Genomic DNA, 6,010 nt, shown 5'->3' with positions numbered 1-6,010 from the left:
GGCGGCGAGCTGGGCCCATTTGGGGAGAGCCAAGCGCTTTTTCTCGATCGTAAACAAGGAACGCGAAATTAGCCCCTCGGCAGACACACTAGTCCTATTGGGGGTGGGGTGGGAGGGGGAGAGAAAATGCCATTTCTTCCCCTGGGAGAATACCTCCGAGGCCTTTATGCCGACTGAGAAAGGGAAATTTTAGGGGGGCAGGAGAGGAAGCGAAGGGGGTTGTTGGGGGAGGGGAGCAAGGATTCACCATCAACGCTCAGGGGGCCCAAGGGGTTTGATTTGAATGCAGACGAACTGTATTTTTTTTTTAACCCAACAATTTGATAAAGCCAGATTTTTTTTCTCCCCCACTCTTACCCCTCCCCAAGCGACGACGACGAGGGTCAGGGTTTAAACAGGAAATCGAGGCGCGTTCCCCTCCCCCCACACAGGCTTGGCGCAGAATCCCGGTGGCGCCTCTGGGAGAGCACCTCGATGTGTGTGTGGGGGGGGGGGGCATGGTTGATCTGGATAGAAGGTGAGTCTGATTCTACCCCCCACCCCCACCCTCCGACCTGATCAAGACTATGTCCCCCTCCCCAGCTCTGTGGCGTAACTGCTTGGGTTGTATAAGCATTTGCTTGTGCGTTGTCGCTCTTTAGAAGACACAAATTCACACGTGTAAGATTGTCCCCGGTCGGGGGCGGAGGGGGGGGAGCAGGGCGGCGTCATAGATCAAATTACAGCACTGTCAGGGCCACGTACATTTGGAAGAAATTAAGCCACTGTGTTATGAAACCATATGTGTCAGGTTAAACCTATACAACACGCCATTAGCACCAATTATTAGCGAGATCCTAAGCGCCCAGGGCTCCCTCGGCCACCCTATTCCGGCGCCCCTACCGCACGAACTCACCGTCCCTCCCCAACGCCCCCTCCCCGTAACAGCTGGCAGCCCTCCGTGGCACCCGCGAGGCCCTGCCAAGCCCGGCCTGGGCCTGTCCCCGCCCAGCCCCGGGCCTCTGTCATTCCCCGTCTCTTCCCTGACAGGGCAGGTCCTAGCCTAAGAGCGGCCACGCGAGGCGGAGGCAGCAGTTCTGTGGGCATCCCGGGTAGAGTGGCCGCGACTGGGGGTAGTTGGAGGGTGGCAGGGCGTCCGTCAGGCCTGGGAAGGAAAGCCGGGTAGGCCTCTCCGAACACAAAATGGCTTTTGCTTACTGCACCCGCCCCCCTCCTCCCCAACTCCTCCACCCGCAGCTCAGGGCACCTCCCACCCTTCCATCCAGCAGGGTGGGGGCGGGCGCAAGGGGTGGGCAGACGCTCTCCCCCCTCAGCTGACGCACACCAGCCACCAGCCTCCCCCCTAATTGCCAATTAACAGGCCCCGCCGCCCGCCTAGCTGCGCGCTCGCTTCCTGCTCCCGGAGCCCGGCCCTGAGCTCACACTGCGCATGTGTGAGCTTCGCAGACTCCCTCTCCGGGTGGGAGGGGGCTGCCAGACTGGGAGGGGGCGCTGGAAAGTTTGTTTGGGGGTTGAGGGGCTGACGTTGCTTCAAGGGGAAATGGGCACAGCCTACAGGTTCTTTCTCGTGCCCTGGAGTTTGAGATTCCAAGGCCCCTCCGTCCCAGTCTCATTAGCCAAGACAAGGAGGATTCTGTAATAAAGCAGGTACTACAGAACACACAGGGCATCCAACAGAAGGCCCTCGCCCTAAACCCGGGGCTTGCACCCCTTGGCCCCCAACTGCGGCGCACGGTGACACCAAGACAACACATTCGCCCCACTCCCACTCACCAGTATTCAGTTAACCCTCTTCCTCCCCGCCCCCATTTCTTCCTCCCCATAATCACCCAAGCGCCCACCCTCTCACCTCTTCCCTCTAAGCAAGACAAGTCATTGCTGTCCTTATCTTGAAACCGCCACCCAGCTACGGACCATTAGTTACATATTTGAACCAATAAGGAAACACTTACCCGGCGCTGCTGTCACTCTCCCTCTCTCCCTCTCTCTCTCTCTTTCTCTCTGCCTCTCTCTCTCTCCCACTCTCTGTCTTTCTCGTCTTTCCTCTGCGCCGCTGCCGAGCCTGTCTCAGCTCCATACACACACATATTTTGTATGAATTTTAAAAATTAAAAAAAATAGTCACGATAATCAAAAAGCCAAATAAAATTAAGGAGAGTTGCAGGAAGGGGGCAGGAGGGAGAGTCTGGGAGAGGGGAGGGGTGGAGGCATCCGCAGTTCTCCACCTCAACTCCTACTCCTGCATTCCTTCTGCCCCTTGGGGGGCCAGAGGGTCGGGTAGGAGAGAGGGTGAGATGCTCCCAACTCCAGCCTCTCCCCTCCCACCCCGCCCTCCCCAGGTCTCCCCCACCCCAGCTTCCAGCAACTCCACCTGGGAGGAGGGGAAAAAATTAAATAGGGGAAAAATAATTATTAATTAGATTAATAAAAAAAATTACTAGTAATGAAGGGAGCGCCCAGCGCAGGTTTCCCTGGCAATGGTTAGGCTCTTACAGGGAGGACTGCTCTGCGGAGCGCTCGGAACGGACAAACCACAATAAAAAGTTCACGTTCATGGATGGAATCCACATGACTTCTTGTGGCCAATCCAACTTGTGAGTCGATCGTAAACTTTTATTACTCAGCTGTAAATTTTCTGCAAACAACCGGGAATGCGATGCATTTGTGTAGCGTGTGCAAATGGGCGCCGCGGTCGCCATGTTTACCCAATTCTCTCAGAAAGGGAGCATCCTTGCGACCCCCAGCCCACCCCCACCCACCGCCCACTCCCCACTGGCCGTCTGCTCCAAGCCAGCGCGGAAAGCACAGAAAAGGGATCCAGGCAGGAAAGAAGGCAGGGTTCAGATGCTGGGGGGTGGCTGCCTCTTCTTCCACATACCGACTTTTAAGTATTATTCTTAATAAATGGAGATAATAGGGATAGATCTGAGGGAATTAAAGCTTTGCAAAGGTTTGTAGCCTTGGGGCAGTGAAGTCTGGTGAGGTAAAGGGACTGAAAAGGAACACCCTCCTGTGCTTATCTTTTTCTTTTTTCTTCCCCCTAGGAAAAAAACATCTTCCCTACCAGGGTGCGCCTCCCCCTGCCCCCCACCTCTCACTGAACCCCAGACAGGAAAGAACGGTAGTCTTAGGCCATTGACCAACTCCCAACCAAGCCTACTCTAGATGTGCTCTAAAAAGCAAAGGCTGGACCAGCCCAGAACAATCTGGTGGAGGCAGCAGGAGGGGTGAAATAATGACGCAGCCCCAAGGACTCTCTTCAAGGGAACCACCTTCATCCCCAGGTGGTCCCTTCCTCTGGCAGAATAACCAAGACCATCCCTGGTTTCAGGTCCCCTAATTTCCTAGTTTCTAATAACCAACTTACATTTATTTTTAGCATTAAAAAAATTGAGGGCCAAGATGGTGATCCCACTTTTGTTTGTTTGTTTGAGACGCAAGACAGTTTGCAATCTTTTTAGTTCTCACAGGTCAAAGTTGCTGACACCCACCTGCCATTATTACTATTACTATTATTATTATTATTATTATTATTATTATTATTATTATTATTATTTTGTCCTCGTTTGGTGTCAGAACAAGAGGATTGGGCTTCAGAGTCCCTTAAAAAAAAAAAAGAATATCTCACCGTGACTTCTACCTTCTGCACTAAATTTCTGAACACCTCATTTCCCCAGAACCCTAATTTTGGTGGGTAGTAGATGATGGGGGTCCAGAAAAAAATTCCTCTATAGAGACTATTCATAGGCTCTATACCCCAACCATTCTCTCCCCGCCCCCCATAGCTGGAGATCTGAGGGCCCATAGCTCTCCCCTTGGTCCAGCGGCACAGAGCTGGCCAAGAAAGCTCAATGGTTGGGTGCCCCCGCCCCAGCCAACCAGGAATCCTTCACCCCCTCCTCAAACTTCCTCCACAGTAAGCGAAGCAGTTCCCTCCGCCGGATGCAGAGACCTCGTTTCTTTTACAAACCCACCCATAAATTTTATAACAGGTAGTTAAAAATTACGACGAGGAAGCTCTGGCCCAGCTTTTCACAATGGGCAGCGGGAAGAATGAATGGGACAACGCTGAGGGCTGCTCACCGGAAATTTTTTTTTCTTCTAGTCTGTGGCACAGCCTTTCCTGAGTTCTCTCTAATTGGGGTTGGGGGCAACTTTCGCAGCCGCCAGGCAGTGGGCTAGAGCACCTCATTTGGGGATGACAGAGTCGCGGGAAGCCAATCCACCCTCCTGTCCCAGGATTCCCCAAAGGAGACTTTCAGAGGCGCACCACCACCCCTACCCACCGTCCCCACCCACCCAGATTTCTCCAAGGTGTACACCTCCCTTGGCCTCTGAAATGAGGAATGGGTAGAGAGAAAATGCTGAGAATATGCATTTTTTCCATCCAGAGAAACGAATTTACCCCCCAACTTAATAGCTGCATCATCCTGTCTCGACGGTTGAGATTAGAATAATAAATTCAAGGCGAAATGAGCGAGATGCTTCAACTCAGCATTCTGAAACATACTATTTTTCACAAATCACAAATAGCTTTCGGAAGCCACTTTGATTGGCTAATAAAAAAGTAAAGAATGGAAGAAAGTCCTATCTGCGGTACCCATTCCAGTAATGGGGCGGCGGGAGCCATTGGCAAACACGCATTTTTCTAAAGAAAGCGTATCTCGCTCGCAATTACGTTCTCTCCCATAAAACGGGTTTTTAACCTCCTTTTCTTTGCAAACGAGAAAACAGAGGCGGTGAGCAGAAAGAGCAGGGAAGCGGGTGCTGCGTGAGGGGGCGGCTGGGGCTCCTTCAGTCTGACCCTGCCTTCGCCCGACATTTCCATGGAAGCCGGGCGCCAGACGCACCCCGCCCTGCGACGCGTCCGTCGGGCTTGGGGCCACGGACATTGCTGAGCCGGGCCAGGGATGAATGAGGACATTTGGTGTGAGGAGTAAGCGATGAGGCCCTTCAGAGCCACTTATGGCTGGGTACACCCCGCTCAGCTACTGGGCCAGATATTTCTTTTTCTCCTTATTAATAGTACAAATGAAAGGGCCAGAAGCAGTCCCTTAGAGTTTGAAGGGGCCGCTTGTGGAAGGCTGAGGTCGAAGCGAATTGCTCTACTTTTAGGGTCCCCCTGGGCAGTAACGGGTGTGTCTCCTAAAATAAACGGGGCTACCTGGCTGGCATCTCAACTAGCAACTGGGACCTTACTTTCCCCAGACAGAGTTCCCTGGCGCTCTTGCTCAAAGCTATTCCGGGCTAAGGGCTTGCCTGTACTTCGAACCTACAGCAACCTCTCTGTAACTGCTGGCGTGTCCTACAGAAGCAAAATCCTGTGTCACTTTCCATAGGAGACAGAACTTGGGACCCCCAGTGACACACACTGAACAATAATTTGGCTTGGGCCTGGGTCTGGGGAAAATAATAATCATTCATTGAATGAGAGAGAGAGAGAGAGAGAGAATATGAATCTAACTTCAAAAAATTTCTGTCTTTGGGGTCTGGTTTTGAAGACCAGAAGACTTCATCCCCTCCCCTTTCCTCCTCTCTCCTAGCTGAGTCAGAAGACTTGTATCTCTGGAATTTGGGATTATTTGACCAGAATCCTATTGACATAAACAATTTTCTCTGTCTAGGACCCTCCAGAGAGAAACGTGAGATCTCTTTACCCCTAGTTTCCTGAGCCTTCAACTCTTTATTTTAGGGAATGGAGTCCAGTGGACACCCCCCCAATCCCTGCTATGGAAGAATGTCCACTCAGTAGGCCCATCTCCCCCCACACACCCCTGGTCCACACTGAGGGAGGATGGTGCAAGCTGCCCAATTGTCAAGGTGAAGCAGCTAGAACAGAGGCTGGAGTGGAGAGGACTGTGTGGCTGAATTTGAATTCCAGGATGTAAATCTAGGCCCCTTGATCTACCAGCTCACCCATTTCCCCATTCTCTCCCCTCTCCCCCAGGCTGAAGCTTCTTCATACCCCCTACACACACACACACACACACACACACACACACACACACAC

This window comes from Dipodomys merriami, unplaced genomic scaffold (assembly GCF_024711535.1).
Source record: "Dipodomys merriami isolate MVZ:Mamm:240054 unplaced genomic scaffold, mDipMer1.0.p SCAF_699, whole genome shotgun sequence".
NCBI lineage: Eukaryota > Metazoa > Chordata > Mammalia > Rodentia > Heteromyidae > Dipodomys > Dipodomys merriami.
Note: the sequence above shows the minus strand (reverse complement) of the source record.